An 18,836-nucleotide genomic window follows, 5' to 3' on the forward strand; every position below is an offset into this window, starting at 1 on the left:
GACTGTTGGATTTGATCATGCTAGTATTACACGGACGTATTAAAAAGGAGCTCATGGCTTAGTTGATTAGGAAAAAGCACAGATGTAAAGTGCTGATTTTTATTTAATTAGAAACACAGTTAATCTGGAAGTGGAATGAAGTTACTTCCTTGGGAGATATTAAACCTAGCTGGAAACAGTTTCATGACTGAATCTTTTTACCTGTGGGGAAGTTTGTTCCATTAGTAGTTGTTAAAGATGTAAAATATAAGTCTCCATGGTGGAAATGAGTGTCGGATAAGATTTGTAAAAGACTAAAGTTTTTCCTGGAAGATGTATAGAGAACAACCTAATGTAAATAATAACATAAGATACAAGCACACTAGGACTGGTTGTACAAGGTGTTTTAGAATTATTTGGAAAAAATATGGGGTGAAACTTGTATGTTATACAGTGGATAATATTTTTTTTAGACATTAGAGACAGATTACATGTGAGAATAAAATGTATAATATTATGGTGAGTGAGAGGTTAATTGCTGACATTAAGATATTGGCTGATATGTTCCAAAATATTGTAGCTGATACTCCAGTAAATAAATATGATAAAGATGTCATTAATTTTTACTTGGGTGATGATTGTCCAGACATGTTTAATAATATTAAGATAGTGTTCAAAAAGATTAAGCCTTGCATGGCTGCAGGGCCAGGTTGTTTTGAGAACTATCATTATGCAGATAATCTCCTGTTTATAGTTATCTTTTCCAAAAATCATTGGAGGCAGAATTTGTCCCAAATTGTGGAAATAAGCATTAATTGAGACTATATCCAAGAGGAAGAGTTCCACCACAGTTCACTACAGTTCAGAATTATAGACCGAATAGTCTGACTAGCATTTTAGGTATGTGTTTTGAAAGAGTAAAATCAGAGTGCATTATAAAATCTGTAAGTAATGGGAGGGATTATAGCAAACATGGCTTTGTTCAGGGCTCCTCCTGTCTAATGAGCTTTACTTGATTTTTACCAGCTGCTTATGGAATCCCTGGATGTGTGGTTCCTGTTGACGTGGTTAATCTTGATATGATTAAGGCTTTTATTTATTTACTGACATTTGATTTCTGGGAAATCTGCCTGGAGAGCATCCCGTTTTCAATGGAGGCCTGGGGAGAAAAGCTCCAAATTATTACAAAACATTTTAACAATAATTATGCAGTCTTCATAAATAAAACAAAAACATCTGCAGTTTAAATAATTATAACAAATTAGACATAATATAAAAATTGGTAAAGAGAAATTTTACACAGTTTGTAGATAAATTAAAGATAAGTTAGTCTAATACAAACAGGAACTGCAATATGAAGTGAGGGAAAAACAGGCTTGTGATATATTTAGAGAGGAAGTCAGGGAAGAGAATTAGATAGCAGTAAGGAATTAAGTGAAGAAGGGAGAGTAAGGAGGTATAGTTTATCCTGGTTTTGAGCAAGATTAAAGCCAGATTTTAGCCTGGGTGTTTTCAGAGTGGTTTCTGTTTTAAGTCTTTCAGAGTGGTTTTGAAAAATGGGAGAGATGGTTTAGATTTGATGGATACAGGTAAGGAGTTCCAAGCCTTAGCAACCTTGTATGAGTTCAGACAATGGCCAGCAGATTTGCTAGATTTGTAGACAGACAGGAGTTTTTGTTCACTGGATCACAATGACCAACTGGGAACATAGTTGTATAGAATATTTTTAGTGCTGGACAGGAAAATGGATGCTGGATAATTTTATAGGTAGTAAGAAGCTGTGTATATGTTAGTTGATGTGACAGTTCTAACCAATTTAGACTGTTTATTGCTATACATTGGTGGGTTCTGAAAGGGGTATGTGCTGCAAATTTAGCAACTTTGTTACAGCACTGTTCAAGTTTTAATTTTTGTGAAGCCTGGATGTTAGTAAAGATGGGAGCACCATAAAGAAGACTGGGGAGGAGATAAGTAGTGGCAAGTGTAGTTTTAGTTGTGTCATTTAGAAAGTTTTTGGTTCTGTAAAGCGACCCTAGTTTTTGACAAGTTTTTCTTATGCAATTTTGTATATGCAGGTTGAATGTCAGATTCTCATCTACTATCACCCCAATAGTTTGCTACGAGAAGCGACTTCAATGATTGTATTATCAAGAGAGAGGGCTTTAAATTTTGTTTTCTCATGAGAGAGGGATTTGGGGAAAATAGTAGTAGTTTGGTATATTTTGGGATGAGCATGAGATGAGAGTTATAAAACCATGTTTCTGTGGCTGCTAAAGCTTCCTGAGTAACTTTTTGGAGGTGTATCATGTTGTCAGATGTGAAAATAAGAGTGGACTCATCTGCATATTGTATTAGGGTGGCCTGTTGTGTTGAAGTATAGAGGATGTTGGTGAAAATGTTAAAAAGGAGGGGACCAAGGATAAAGCCTTGTGGTACACAGCTGTTGACTAGGAGGTAAGGAGAGATAGTATGGAGTGCCATTTTACTGACTGATACCAACTGGTAGCTTTTGAACCACAGAAGGGTGGGCTGAGAAGAGACCTAGTGAGTACATTTGAAAAAGAAGTTTAGGATCATAGGATCATAGGCTCACAGGAGGTTATTATGCTATTGGCCCTGAGGCCCTTATAGGCCAAGCCAAGAGTTTAGCCCATGTTTAGACAAGTCAGCACCCAGAGCCCCTGTCTTGCAGGGACACAGGAGGAATCCCAGGAGTGTATTTTCTGTTTCCTATCCAGTTGTCCAGGTTGTGCTTAAAAAGTGATAATGAGGTAGTCTGCCTCACGTGGAGAGAGAATCTAATCCACAGACGTGGGAGTCTCTGGGACACAAATCTGTCCCACCAACAAGCCTTATTGATATCACAGACCAGGTGGATGTCACGCATATGGGTTGCTCGAGTGGAGCTTGACTTGCAAATATGCAGCAGTCCCATCAAGGCAGGGTCTGAGATTGCTTTGTATTCCAGGCAGAGGTCACCTCTGATGAGTCTCTATGAAACTGAGTAGAGGGACAGGGCTTTTAGCCTTTCTGTGTATGGTAGGTGTTTGAGGCCCTGGATTCTCTTAGTGAGGAGCCTCTGTGGTCTCTCCAGCTGCTGCATGTGCTTTGCGAGGTACATGCCGAAGGGGGCATTGTACTTAATAATTGGCCTTATAAGGGAAGAATACACGGATCTTATGACCTCTTTGCCCCTGGATGAGATACCCTTAATTATGAGGTGGGCCATGTAGAAAGCTTTCCGTACAACGGAAGCAACATGGTGGTCACAAATCAGCTTGCTATCAACCTGGGTGCCCAAATCTCTCACTACTGATTGTGTATTTAGGACATTGTTATTAATGTGATATGTGGGGACATTGCTCTCCCCAAAGGGGATGATGATGTATTTTTTAGTATTGCGCTTGAGGACTTGTTTCTGGCACCAGTCATTTGTTTGGGTGAGACCCTCTTGGAGGATGTCCACATCACTTGGGGAAATGATGACTGTGCCCAGCTTGCAGTCATCTGCAAACTTGGTCAGCCATAGCACACTGGTTTTAGCCTGCACCTCAGAGAATTATATCATGAATAACAGAGGCCCCAAGACTAATCCCTGGGGTATGCCACTCATTACGGGTTTACTGCTTGAGATGGCTTCCCCTATTTGATAAAGTGGGTTCTATCAGTGAGCCAGTTTGCTATTCATCTGGTAACATATGGATTGATGCCTAGTTGAGAGAGTTTATCTACTATGCCCGAGTGGGGAATAGTGTCGAAGGCCATGGCCAGGTCAAGGTAGGTGATATGCACTGTCTTCCCCTTGTCCATGCCTTTGGTGACCGTCTCAAAGAAGTTGACCAGATTTAACAGACATGACATCCCCTTGACAAAGCCAAACTGTGTGGGGTCAAGTGTTTGGAGGTTGCCAATGTCCCTGTTAATGAGGTCCATGATAATCCATTCCATGGCCTTGCAGATCAGGCTAGTTAGGCTCATGGGTCTATAATTTCATGGATCAGTTGTCGCAACACCTTTGTGTAAAGGGATAACAGTAGCTGTCCTCCACTCAACTGGGACAAAGCCGGTACTCGGGCTTTGATTGAATAGTGTGCCTAATGGTACTTACTGCACATTCATGCCTGAGTTCATGTAGGATGCAGCCTGGGATGTTATCAGGTCCCATGGAGGCTGCATTTTCTGCTTTTGACAGGGCAGTGATGACCTGTTCCTTAGAGATAAGGGGTGGGGGGCAGATACTAGGGATGTCCTGATTTACTGATAGGGGACAGAGGAGAGAAGTTTTCACTGAATCTGTCAGCCAGTAGGTTGGCTATATACACAGAATTTGTGTATGTGGTGTCTTTGACCACCACTTCTGAACAGATCTGGATGCTCCCTTTGAGACTGCGGACATATGTAAAGAAGGCCTTATGACTGTCTCTAGTAGATGTGGCCAGTTTGGACTCAAAGCTGGCTTTAGAGGATTTCACTAGTTCTCTTATTTGCTTGTTCAGGCTAAGGAGAGAATGCTTCCAATTGGGCACCTGCTCCTTCTTGGCCATGGACAGCATTTTTTTCCTTTTGTTATAGAGTTTATTTATTGCAGATGTCCATCAGACAGGTTTACTCTTCCTTCCAGAGGATGAATTTGCCCTGTCAGGTATTCCTGATTCCATGCATCTATATAAATGCTCGTATAGCACTTTGGTGAAGATTTGGACATATGTGCCAGTTCCTGCAGTGGGGGAGGTGGCTGTGAAGCTGTTTTTATCATCCCTCAGGAGGTTGTAATCAGGTTTGGAGAAGTTTTTTGTTTGACCCTAGTTAGAGGGGGGGTCAGGGGAATGGTTACTTGGAAAGTGACCGCTTTATGGTTGGATCTTAACTGGGAGGATGATACCGTAGGTGTGCTGCAGTGGGTACTCATGTTGGTTAATACCAAGTCCAAGATATTATCACCTCTTGTGGGGGTATCAATTAGCTGTTCCAAGGCATTTGCATTGATAAAATCGTGGAATCTCTGGGCATTTGTGTTCTTGCATGAGTAGTTTTTCCAATCTATGGTTGGATAACTAAAGTCACCCAGGATCAGGGTAAAGGGTTGAAACTTGATTGATTTAAAGAGGTCCCGATAGGTGGAGTGGGCATCTTGAGTCAAATTTGGGGGCCTATAGCTAGCTATAATTTGAATAGGGGTCTTGTCAATGGTTAACTGCACCTGGAGTGTCTCCTGTACGTCATACTGTTTGACCAGCCTGTAAGTGTGTGCGTCTTTAATATATATTGAAACTCCACCTCCTTTGGCTTTGCTGCCCACATTTTGGGGTCTAAATGTATGATAGGATGAGTAACCAGGTAAAGCCGGGGTGCTCTCCGCAGCTTTAAACCAGGTTTCTGTGACTGCACAAATGTTAGCATCTTCCAAGGTTAAGAATGCTTGCAATAAGTGCAGTTTCATGTTTAGACACATAGCGTTTAGCAGCATGACCTTTAATTTGCATTTTGTTGAGATTTTTATGCTGGTAATATCGACCTCATGACTTTTCCTAGTTGCATACAAACTGTGTCAAAGGCTTTAGTCAAGTCTAGAAATAAGGAACAGACAACTTTGCCATTACCTCTAGCTTTATTGACAGTATCTACATTGATTAGAAGGGCAATGCTAGTACTATGGGAAGGCCAGAAGCCATGTTGTTTAGGGGATAGGAGTTCTTCCTGCAAGAGATAGTCTACCAATTGTTTTTGAAAATATTTTTCAAGTATTTTGATGAGGGAGAAAGGATTGCTAGAGGCCTAAAATTATTAATGTCTCTTGATTTTCCTACTTTGTACAGAGGTATAATGTGTGACTTTTTCCAGAGAGAGGGAACGTGGGATTCCTGGACTGACCTACTTAAAAGGATTCAGACAAGACAGGTAATGCTATTGGCTGCTATTTTGAAGTACTCATTTGGAAGGGCATCAGCTGAAGAGGAGCATGGTTAGAGTTTAAGAGTAGTTTTATATGGGATGTGGGCACAGGTTTGAAGGTGAAAGTAGAAGTGGTAATGTGTGGCTGTTGGGCGGGGTTGGGATTAGATGTTCAGGAATCCTTGGTTAAAGATGCTATGGTATCTGTAAAATAAGAGTTAAACTGTTTGGGTTGAAATTTTGACTGGGATGTAAAATATGTTTAATGTATGTCCAATATATTTTAGGGATGTGTTTGGTATTATTCTGAAAGTTATTATAGTATAGTATTTGTCTTCATTTATTTGCTTTTTAGCCCTATTGCTCAGCATTCTGAAGTTTCCAAGATATTGAGGTGTTTTATATTTTTGCTGTTCTTTCCATGCTTTTTCTCCATTCCGCATTTGCATTCTACTCTTTTTGGACAGGTAAATTGCATTATTTGTTTTCAGTCTCTTCCTCCTAGGAGGTGCAAGATTATTTAGGATATTTAAAAAAAATTGTATTGAATTCTAAGGGGAGGATTTTTAGGAACTTCCAGTTAATAGATGATAGTGTAATAATGAACATTTCTGGGTTAAATTTAGAATGGTTATGTGTTGTTTTATAAGTAGTCTGTTTAACTGGATGGCTGAAACAATGTTTCCAGATAATATAAGAATGTCATTGTGCAAAAGCAACCTTTAAAGCAGGAAAACTGTAGCATCAAGAAAACATCAGTTTGGGACAAGAATGTGATATAAAAGAACTTGAGCAAGAGGGAGTGTATAAATATTTGGGAATTGATGAAGAATCAAAAATAAAACATCAACAAATGAGAATAAAACTTAGTAAGGAATACTTTAGAAGACTTAAATTAACCCTAAAAACAGCGTTGAGATCTAGGAACAAAATTCAAGCTATAAACCAATTTGCTCATCCTGTCCTAACTTACAGTTTTGGAGTGATTGAATGGCACCAGAACGTGTTGAGTAGATTAGACAGGAAAACAAGAAGGATGCTTCACACTCAACAAATGATTTATAAAAATCAGCGCATACCAAGATTATATATTCTCCATTCTGAAGGAGGGATGGGTCTCTTTGAAATTGATTACATGTATAGATCTGCAGTCATGAGACTGCACACGTATCTGCTGACCTCACAAGACCCAAACATAGTGAAAGTTTTGAAACATGAGGAGAATAAATCTAAGATGACTTTGTTGCTTAGTTTAGCAGAAGCATGTTGGCATCAAGCAGGAATGGGAATCAATCCAGAAGTAGATAAAAATCAGGCACTTACTGAATGTACTAAAAAATTCAAAAGAAAAAATATAAGGTGAAGGACCAGATGAGGAGGCAAGAAATGTGGAAAATGTATAAATATAGTTGCAAGTATAGAAAACTTCTGGAAGAACCTCATGCTGATCAGGATTGAATGCAAGAATGGTTAAGGACAGACAAATTCAAACCAAGAGATGAAAGCTTAATATCAGTGCCCCAAGATAGTGGGCTAAGTACACATTGGTTTACAAAGTCCATTGAAATAGACAAATGTAGGTTTTGTAAAACAGAATTGGAAACAGTTGTATACCTCGTTGCTGGTTGTGACATACTAATGGCTGAAGGATTGTATACTAAAAGGCATAATAATGTGGCAAAACTGTTGCATTGGGGATTGTGCAAACATTATGGTACTGAAGTGGATGAAAAACACTGGAAACACAAGCCACAAAGCATCACAGAAAACGATGAAGTCTACATCACATGAGATCATCCATTATTGACAGTTCAAAAGATAGATGTTAGAAAACCAGATATAGTGGTCCATGAAAAGAAGACAAAAGTAGTATTGATCACTGAAATCACCACACCCAGTGACTACAGTGTCTTGCTTACAGAGAGACACAGTCATAAAATATCAGGATTTGCAGGCAGAAATGAAAACAATGTGGAAGAAAGATACCCAGACAGTTCCAATAGAAGTTGGAACAATGGCTCTTATTATAAAGAATCTACAATCGTATTTAGATATATTATCAATACATGTAAACCCATATACATTGCAGGAGTCATTGCTGGGCACATTGTGGGTGCTGACATCAGAGAGTGAAACAATACTAATTTCATGAACTTTAATTGTACTTTGACTTAGGAATGGGGTCAATTCCCGCCATTTTATTAGAAACCCAAAAGATTTGGAGAAATTAAAAAATGGAGAATTTTTAGGAAGTTCCAGTTAATAGATAGATAGTGTAGTAATGAACATTTCTGGGTTTAATTTTGAAAGGTTACTTGTTGCTTTATAAGTACGCTGTTTAACTGTATGTGTGAGATGTCTAATCATATAGATTGATAGATAAGCACTGAGAGAGTCTGACAATGTACCTGTGGTGAAGTATTTGACAGGGTCTGATACTACAATTAGTCATGTGAAACCATATAAGTTCATGCTGGATGTAGGGGAGTTATACACTCATGTCAATTTAAAAGTGAGAACAATCAGTTTATAACCAGAACAAAATAATTAACAAAGAGATGTAAGTAAAACAAGTTCTCTGTCATTTCCTGAGACTAAATAACTGGCATATGCAGTATAGTCTACTGGTCAAGCAAAAGAGGACAGTGGACAACTTAGTAAGAGGTCTTTAGAGTGCAGACTATTTCACAGAGACTTTCAATCACAGAGCAGACGTATTTAATTGATTAAAGTTACTGCACAGCAAAGTTCTTCATGATAAACATGCTTACATTAAACAATAACAAAATTCTTAGTAAGCTTGTAGGCATAGGGCCTTGTTGCAGTGCTCCTGTAATATCGAAGTCAGATGTAGTGACTGCAGGCTATTAAACAATGTCAAAATTCTAAGTTAGGTATAAGGCCTTGTGTCAGATCTCTTGCAATATCAAAGTCAATATTAGTAACTGCAGTTAATTAAATAATGCCAAAATTCTCAGTAAGCTTGTAGGTGTAGGGCCTTGTGGCAGTTCTCCTGCAATATCAAAATCAGATGTAATGACTGCAGGCTATTAAACAATGTCAAAATTCTCAGTAATCTTGTAGCTGTTGGGCCTTGTGGCAGAGATCCTGCAATATTGAATTCAGATTTAGTGTTTGCGAACTATTAAACAATGACAAAATTCTCAATAAGCTTGTAGGTGTAAGGCCTTGTGGCAGCGCTCCTGCAATATTGAAATCAGATGTAGTGACCACAGGCTATAAAACAATGTCAAAATTCTCAGTAAGCTTGTTGCTGTAGGTCCTTGTGACAGATCTCCTGCAATATTGAGATGAGATGTAGTGACTGCAGACTCTGCTCTATGAAGGAAGATAGTGACTGAGTGTAAGAGGAGACAACGCTGAGGGTATATTTAGCAACACATTTTACTAGGTACCAGATACCAACTGTCCTCACAGAATTATTACACTGATGGTGGAGAATGGTATCAATTATTATGTATTAGATGGGTAAAGGCCTGCTTAGATTGGAGATCCTGCAATTTGAAAATTGATGACACTATCTGTGTCTGTGTGAGAAAATTCAAAATTCTGGTGTCCCGCAGGGGTCTGTGGTAAGACTGGTCCTCTTTGGAATGTTTATGGCATGTTTCCCAGGACCTATTAAGATGTGGGAATGCAAATATGCATAAGATTTAAAAGCTACCTCAGTGGTAACATGTTCAGTAGGTCACTATGAATTACTGGGATATTTGGATGAGTTATGCCTATGGTTGGCCTCTAATAGTATGAAATTTAATGTTAAAAAAGTTTTGTGTAATGCATTATGGTTATAGTAATAATTCTTATAATTATGTAGTTGGCAACTGGCTACTAAGTGAGGTAGATGCTTTTCAGGATTTAGGTATAAAAATTGATAGATATTAAAATTTTGAATTACATCTAATGGAAATCATTATGAGCTATTATGAGCTTAGAACCATATTTAGAATTGCTGTTGGTAGGGAGATGGCAATATTTCTGCCTATAAAAAGTAATAATAAGGCCTATTATAAAATATGGTACTTTTATTTGCATGTAAAATTGTAAAATGTTTGACAGACTGGAAAGGATTTAGGTATTTTAGTAGACACAAAAGCAAACATGAGAGTCAATGTGCCTATAAAAAACAATAAGAATACTACAAAATGGCACACTGTAAAGGAGCACACAGGACAAAAGCTGCCACAAGTACCAACATACTTTATTCCAACAGCATCATGATGTGGTGTGCCATTTTGTGGTATTCTTATTTTAGCAGACACATAAGAGGTTTAAGAAATGAAGGTTAAAGGAGTTGTTGCTTTTTTATGTTAAGTATACACTTGCGAGGGAAAACGTAATTGTAATGCATAAAAGTTTCTACAGTGGCAGTTATGGTGTTAGGGTGGGAATAAATAAGGGAAGTCATCAGTTAGTTAGTTAGTTCATTTTCTGGCTGGTACATTGTAGAATATATTCCCACTTATAATTAGGAAGATCTATCAGACTGAATATTTTAAAAAGAAACTGGATTATTCAGTGAGAGAGAGGGTTTTTGTTTCTGGGTATTTTGGTTGCAAACTCTTTGAAGGCCTGTTTAGCCTCTGAGTATGTTTTTTAAACATTGAACAATGAACATAAAACAAAGGGGTCCCGATTATTTCATTGAATGACATTTCATCAGAAATATCATTTGTCGAACCGTTCTAAGATCCCATTACAGTGCATATCAGGAAATTTGCCCTTTCTCCACTTTAGTGCGATCCCAGAGTTCATGTATATAATTAGCGGGGGGTGTCGGGGTTCAGCAAATGGCATTTCCAATGAAATGCCATTTGACAATGTGGGCATTTGATGAAATAATGTAGACCCAAAGCAAAGTACTTATTTTACTCTCTTCAAATGTAATCTGCATGAATGGATTGAAAATCATGAATTCAACCCTGGAGTAGCACCCTTGTCTGTTATGGAACAGGGTACCATTTAAATGATCTTTCTGCTATTAGTTATTCATATTTAAGTTATAAGGGCTAAAGAATTTCATGAGAATGCATGGCTAAGCTTCTAAAAATCTGTCAGGGTTAGTTGCAAGAAACTATTAAACAAAGTGATGCCATCCAGGCATGTCCACATTACTCTGAAACATATTGAAATACATAAAGCATATACATTGTATAAACATATTAATGCAAACATTTCTAACTAAATATATTACATTTTTATGAACAGGTTATAAGGTTGAAGGGTGAAAAAGACTCCCATGCATTAGTAATCATCATATGCACTTTACTAAGCAGTTTATCTAGACTATATTCTGGGCTCTAATCTCTACCAGAATTTTTCCTATGCTAGGGATGTTTCTAATCTAGTAACTCTTTCCTTCAATTTATTATACTCATTTTTAGCCCTTCATAAACCGAAATATTGGTTTCTCAACCCTTTGTTGAAACTTGGTAAAGTGATTAATGATTCTGCAGTTATTAAATGGGAGCAGTACATTATGTTAGGGTGTCTTTTCAGCCATACCCAAAAGTGCCTTATGCCTTCATTCTTCATTAATTCAACATTTATGCTATCCATGCTGTGAGGTGCACTGTACCATCATTCCTCAGTAATGCAACCTACATGAAAGCTATCAACCATCACTAAGCTTCAGCCTTTGCGTTTTCAAACAGTCAGTCATGTGCTTCCATTATTTCACTCCAAATCCTTGAGTCCCCAACTATTTGTGGCATTGCTTGCCTTCTTAGACTGCATCACTTCATTTCTTTATTGCATTCATGCAGCCCTCTGAGGTAACATAGCGAGTCTGGGACTTCCAATCCACCCTGTCCCTTTGCAGCAGCAACATTTCTAATGCCACCCATGGCATGGCATCTCACCATATTAAGGCTGATATTACATTTTCCATGTATATGAAAAATATGCATCACAGGCTAAGGGAAATTACTTGAAAATATACTGTTGGTGGAATAATTATTTGAATTGCATGTACTCAATGGGCAAATTCTAGATCCATTATTTTTCATTATCTGCTCAGTGTAATTCTGTTTCAATTTTCCATATGTAATTTCTACTACTTACTCAAGTGTTGAAGCAAAATAAATCCATAAATATTTAACTAGCTTAATATGCTACATTACAGGACATTTTATTCTCAGTTCTACCAAGAGGACAAAGTTTATTGGAATGATTTGTGTTTTGCCTACATTAATTCAAAACCTGAATATTAATCCCGAATTCTCCATCAAATCAAAGAGCTTTTCTTGCTGTGCCCCCCATCTCATAAATATAATAGCATTGCATAGAGAGTTAATTTAACTTCTGTTCCTCCTATATTGAATCATGTAATCATATACCATTTGATGATGCTGCTAATGGAAGAGGGACCATCAAAACCTTGTTCCCCTTCTTATAGAAATGTAGAAGAAAGTTCTTTATTAACCTTCAAACAAACATAGAGTCATTCACCTAAATATTTTAATAACTCTATGGATTTTTCAAGAAATCCAAACTTCTCTAGTAGCTTTAAGAGATGACATTGTAGCATTCCATTAAAGGCCTTTGTTGCAGCCAGATGATCTCTACCATTCTAGACCTGACACTGGGCATCTTGCAAGACAATCAATATTTTGATAATGTTAGCAAACGTCTGGCTTACCTTTACCATGGATGAATTTCTTTACTGCTGGAGACAGCTTGAAAGCAGGAATGTCACCAGGATATTACAGTCCAGAAAGGGGAGGGGGGAGATAGTAAAGAAATATGCCTGTAGGTTGCCACCAACAAGGAATATTTACAACAGTCACTTTCCAAGAACTAGGACCCTGTTTTACCCTTTGTGACACCCCTGCACTGGCCTAGTAATCAAGGAGCCTCAATCCCTACCACTGGCAATGGTGGGGAATGTAGACACTTGGAGGATGACAAGTACACACACAGTAAAGTGCAATTTCCTTAAGAGCACACAGAGATCACAGTCAGTCTGGGGCTGGTTTCTCCTTCTTTCTCCAGATCCCCAGTAAGACTCCCCATTGGCACAGCTATAGATTTGAGTCCTTAGCCAGGGTTCCAAGCCAAGTCCTCCAACACTCTCTCTGTCCAACCAGTGCTTCATGTCCCTGCCAGCTGACACACACACACACTCTTGGAGATTTGTTTTATACACACACACACACACACACACACACACACACACACACACACACACACACACACACACACACACACACACCTGGGAAAAGCTGGTACAGGTTTACTAGCTATCCCCCCTTCTGCCCAGACTATACGGTAGTTACCACTGCCACCAGACCCCCTTATAAGCTACTTTAAGGCCCTTAACAAAGGATGCCCAATCCTACTGTATAATGTTACTATTAATCCAAATGATAGTCTGACCAAGAGCAAGGCTATTTAGGAGTGGCCTGTACAGTGTCACCAGATAGATATGCAAGTACTCTAAGAGTTTAAATATCTCTAAACAGACCAGCCACAATTAAAATGTTTAAATATAATTGATAAAAATAATACAATAACAAAACAATACTCTGTAAGTAATCAGTTACATCAGAGTTCAAAATCACAGGAAATATTTAAAACAACATTGCAGGACAGTCTGACATGAATAAAGAAAACATCTAAGCTACACTTTACTATATTTCTATCTGAATCTAAAAGAGTTACAATGCTATAAAACCTTACTTACAGAAAGGCAAGTGCAGAAGTGGTGATGACTGGATGTTGTCAGGTCAAAGACAAATACAAAATGCACTGTCTCTCTCTGAGAACATTCTTAAATTAATATGAAATATTACTGCTAGGTTAGCTTGGATGACATCACTTTTTGTCACCTGACTTTCAGTTCCCAAGCTAAACCCCCATTGTCAGAAACGAACAGAATTTAGCATCACTCTGTGAAAATATTTATCTCTCAGATGTTTGCAGAGCCTGGAAGTCATAAAACAATAAAACACTTCTACATCTCAAACCTAGTAATTACATTTCTTTCAAGACAATAAAAAAACTTCTAGCTCTAGACATTGTGTCTGCTACTAAAGTGAAACTGAGAGATAACATCTTCTGCTTATAACTCAGTAATTATAAAAAAGATACAATTTAATTTCAACTATTTTCTCTGATTTTTTTCAAGTTGACCTCCTGTGTTCCAGTTTCCATTAAACATATACAGCTAAACAGTCAAATTAGTGCAGGTACATTCCTGTTCTATTCTAATAGGACATACTGTGGCTACATTTTAGCTCAGTACTTTACACACACTTCTGTATAAATTATATCAATATTCATAAATGACAAAGAATTATTTACAAAATTCCAGATAACTGGGCTGGCAGTATTTCCCATTGTCACACCCTTAATATGTTATTAAGTCTTGAACCATGTACTCTCTACTGAACCATTAACACCTACAGGTTTACCCCTAGGTAATGTTTAAATTATCAGCTTTAACTCATTTCTCATCATTGGTTTTAACAAGCTCAAGCTATCTGCAGGGAAAGCCCTGTGCAAATTAGTAGCTTCAAAATATTTCAATTTCCTCATAAGTTGAGCTAGTATCCTGTGTATACACATTTAAGTTATAATATTGGAAGGTAAGCAATATTTTCTCTGATGCATTGTTTACCAATATTCTAATTCTTTATTTAGAAATGCCATCTGTATTTGCATTTGGACACTTGGGGTAATCCCTAAAAGTCTTTTGAATACCATTCCTCTTAAAGACTCATTCTTTTTTCAAGAGTGTTGCTATTTTGTCCCGTCTCTCTCTTATCCCACTCTCTGTTGAGTAGTAGCCCTCGACTGTTGTCTCTTGTACTACTTTCAGTTACCACTGTCACTCATACTGCCCAAATCTATGTGTTTATATATGCTATCAGATTATTTGTCCATACTTCTTTCCATTCATCCCAGTTTGTCCATCTTTGATCGAATCTACATCTTATAGCAGACTGATACTTTAAAACTTGACCATTTCTGAAAGTACTCTCGTAAGTACTCTAAACTAATATATATATGTTATTAAACCACCAATAATATCTTATCCTAAAATTTAGCTCCAGTAAAGGGGAATCATCTGGTAAAATAATTGGCAGCACTTCTCATTCCTAATCTAAATGTGTGCATCTGTGTGTGTGTGTGTGTGTGTGTGTGTGTGTGTGTGTGTGTGTGTAGATATATATATATATATATATATATATATATATATATATATATATATATATAGAACAAGAATTATAGCTCCAAAATCCACAAATCACACCTGCTACTGTTACGATGTTCTTAACACAAAGATGAGTTTATTTTCCACACAATACACAGCGTTTTCGCGAATCAAAATAGAATAGCTTCCTCAGAGAGACATATAATATTAGTATAAACTAAAAGATAATTTGGTGCCCCAAAGTTACTGCTTTTTACAAATTCAAGATAAAATACATCTTATTTTATACTTTTAGAAAATATATACGGGATATATTCTTACATTCTAGATGATGCAAGAATATATGAAGGAGATTGACCAATGTAACAGTCACTTATCTCCAGATTTTAGTTTATACTAATATAATAAATAAAGTTATGAATACGTAATTCTAGCCTTTGTGCATGTGGCTATTTTTTTTTAAATGGAGGGAGTTGTACAGACTGACAGAAAAGCTATTTATTAATTCTTGTAACTTTCAAAATTTTAATGGATTTTACATTTGTATGCTCAAGACATTTCATATAGGGTGTACGGGCATATGAAAAAACTGCATGGAAGGAAATGACGTGTATCTACTCTGAGCATGCCCGTTTTGTAATGTATAAATACCACCAATATTTAAAAAGTTTTATATGTCTCTCTGAGGAAGCTATTCTATTTTGATTGGCGAAAACGCTGTGTATTGTGTGGAAAATAAACTCATCTTTGCGTTAAGAACATCGTTTTTGGAGCTATAATTCTTGTTCTAGTAGTTTGGACATTTTGGTTGCTCTAGTTTATATATATATATATATATATATATATATATATATATATATATATATATATATATATACATATATATATATATATATACAGATATAGATATATAAATATATAGATGGATATCCTCCAAAAAAGGAAGCCATTCTGGTGGTCCCCTGTCATAAACAAACTCTACAACAGAAGGAGGAAACTGATGCGGAATAAGGTGAAGTCCCAAGACTGGAAAAACTCCCTTTTCAGCCTCAACAAAAAGTTGAGATCCCTCATCAAATCCTCTAAAGCTAGCTATGAAAACAGAATTACAGCAGATAGGAAAGAGGCTGCGGTGGTGCAGCGGTTAGCATTGTTGCCTCACAGCAAGAGGCTCTCTGGTTCGATTCTCAGCTGGAGTGCCTTCTGTGTGGAGTCTGCATGTCCTCCTCATGGTTGAGTGACTATAAAGACATGCAGGTAGGTGCATGCGTGTATGGGTGTGCCTTCCTTGATGGTTGGGTAATGGGTTGGCAACTCAACACCATAAAAACTCACTGCCAATCATTAACAGACTGGAGTTCCGGTGTGGTGACCCCTAACCGGGAAAAGCCGAAAGACAGTTTTTAGTAATGACAACCACAAGGTCCTCTATATTTATGTAAAGAATCTCCACAGCAATACCCAGATTTGCTCTGAGCTACTGTATAATGGTACCTCCTATACCGAGTCAACAGATATTGCCCAGTATTACTGCTGCACAGGTTAAAACAGCACTCTCCAAGGCCAAGAATACAGCTTCTATGGGACATGACAATATCCCCGGCTGTGTTCTACATGAACTACAGAGTGAACTGGCACCTCATCTGTGTGCCCTGTACAATCACAGCCTCACCTCAGCCTTTGTCCCTACCAAATAGTGCACTGCTATAGTCATCCCTCTCCACAAAGGAGGAGCGACTACAGTCCCTGGGAACTATCGCCCCATTAGCCTGACAAGTCGGATATGCAAAGCTATGGAACAAATCATCATGGATCTAATAAACAAGGATATAGGGAATCTTCAAACTCTGGATCCCACACAGTTTGGTTTTGTGAAGGGTAGAGCATGCCTGCTCAACTTGGTCAACTACTTTGAGTCAGTCACTAGTAGCTGTGGATGAAGGCAAGGTGGTTCATACAGCCTACCTTGATCTGGCCAAGGCCTTTGATACCATTCCCCACTCAGGAATCATAGAAAACTCACTAAGCTAGGCATCAACCCCTATATCACTAGGTGGGTTGCAAACTGGCTCACAGATAGAATCCACAGTTTGAAAGTAGCTGACTTCAAGTCAGACTGCTAACCACTCATGAGTGGAGTCCCACAGGGATCGATCCTGGGTCCTCTCCTATTTGGTATCTACTTCTCAGAAGTCCAGTCCAACACGAAGGCACTCTGGCTGACAAAGTTCGCAGACAATTGCAAGTTGGGAGCCATTATTAACTCCCCAGGTGATGTTGACATCCTACAGAAAGGCCTCACTGAGACCAACGACTAGTGTCAGAACCATGGCCTTAAGCTCAATACCAAAAAATGTGTCATCATCCCCTTTGGGGAAACCCCAGTTCCCATAAACTATCACATCGATGGTAGTCCACTGAACGCAGAAGGTGTTATAAGAGATCTGGGAACACAGGTTGACAGCAACCTCTCTTTGACTACCACACTGCCACTGTGGTCAGAAAGTTCTTTGTGACACATCTCATTACTAAGGGTTTTGCATCCAAGAAGAGTTTTTATTCTCCTCCCTTCAGAGTGCTGACACATATCATTAAAAAAAACTTGGTTAATCAAGATTAAGGCCCTATCAGGAAAAGCCATTAAACATTAAACTACGTGAAGAGAAGAGAAAAAAAATACAATGGTTTACGCAGTCAGATATCATCACTGACTGAAAGCCAGATTAACACAACTGCAATGGCTTTTTGCATGGGCAAAGTACATTATTCCCCTCAGGAAATCCTCTTAAGTACAAATCATGTCTCTCCTAAATGAAACTTATAATATTAATACAGTTCTCCAATAAATCAGACTTTTAGATATACTTGCAACATTCACAACATTTATTACATTTATATACCAGGTTTCAGTTATACCTGAATATTTGTCTGAGAATACAGTCTCCCTGATAGCAACAAGTGCCATGTTTTTGTTAAAATAAAACACTTCAATGTGTTTTACTACCTGAATCGTTATGTTTTGTTCAGCCCACCAGTATTACAGCGCTATAGTTACATCTCTTTACAACAAACATTCATGTGCTCCATACTTTACCTCAGACACCTGTAATATTTATAATAGGATAATTATTACTTTTTGGAGCCTGTTACAATACTTGTATTCCACCTGATTAGTTATGTAATGATATGTTTTTTTAATAGTTCTCATATATCATATTTTAAGTAATACAATTCCATAACAGCCATAAAATGTGTAACTTTTCAATGATAAGTCTTGTTTTATTGTCCCTTTGTTTGTCCCATGATGTGACACCTCATAAGATCCTATTGCCCATTACAACAATTTGAGTATTTGCCTTCCACACTTCCCCTATTACAGAGCATAATACAAAAGGAAAAGTGTGAGGCAGGGGAACCTCACTAAAAGACTTCATTTTCTTAGAGATTTACTTTATGTCCTCTACAGTCATACTGCTTCACTCCTTTGTATTCCTAAAACTGTCCTTTTGACTCAGTTTTTCCAAATCAGTGCTATTTGAAATGTTTACATGATTTGATTTGATTATCCAGCATTCCATTGTCTTTCCCTTTGTTGTAGCTTCTGTTTAAACAACAAGAACAGCTCTGGATTTATATTATTAGGCTCTGTTCCTCAATCAACCTGTTCATGACTGTTCTTTCACCTCCAGTTTAACATTCTCCTTAGGACTCTTATAATTTTCTTATACATTCTTCCTCCTCTGTTGGATCCAGAAATATCTCACTGCTGGCCAGGAAGAATATCGCC

The sequence above is a fragment of the Protopterus annectens genome, chromosome 7.part0, assembly GCF_019279795.1.
Source record: "Protopterus annectens isolate FY-2018-M chromosome 7.part0, PAN1.0, whole genome shotgun sequence".
Lineage (NCBI taxonomy): Eukaryota > Metazoa > Chordata > Ceratodontiformes > Protopteridae > Protopterus > Protopterus annectens.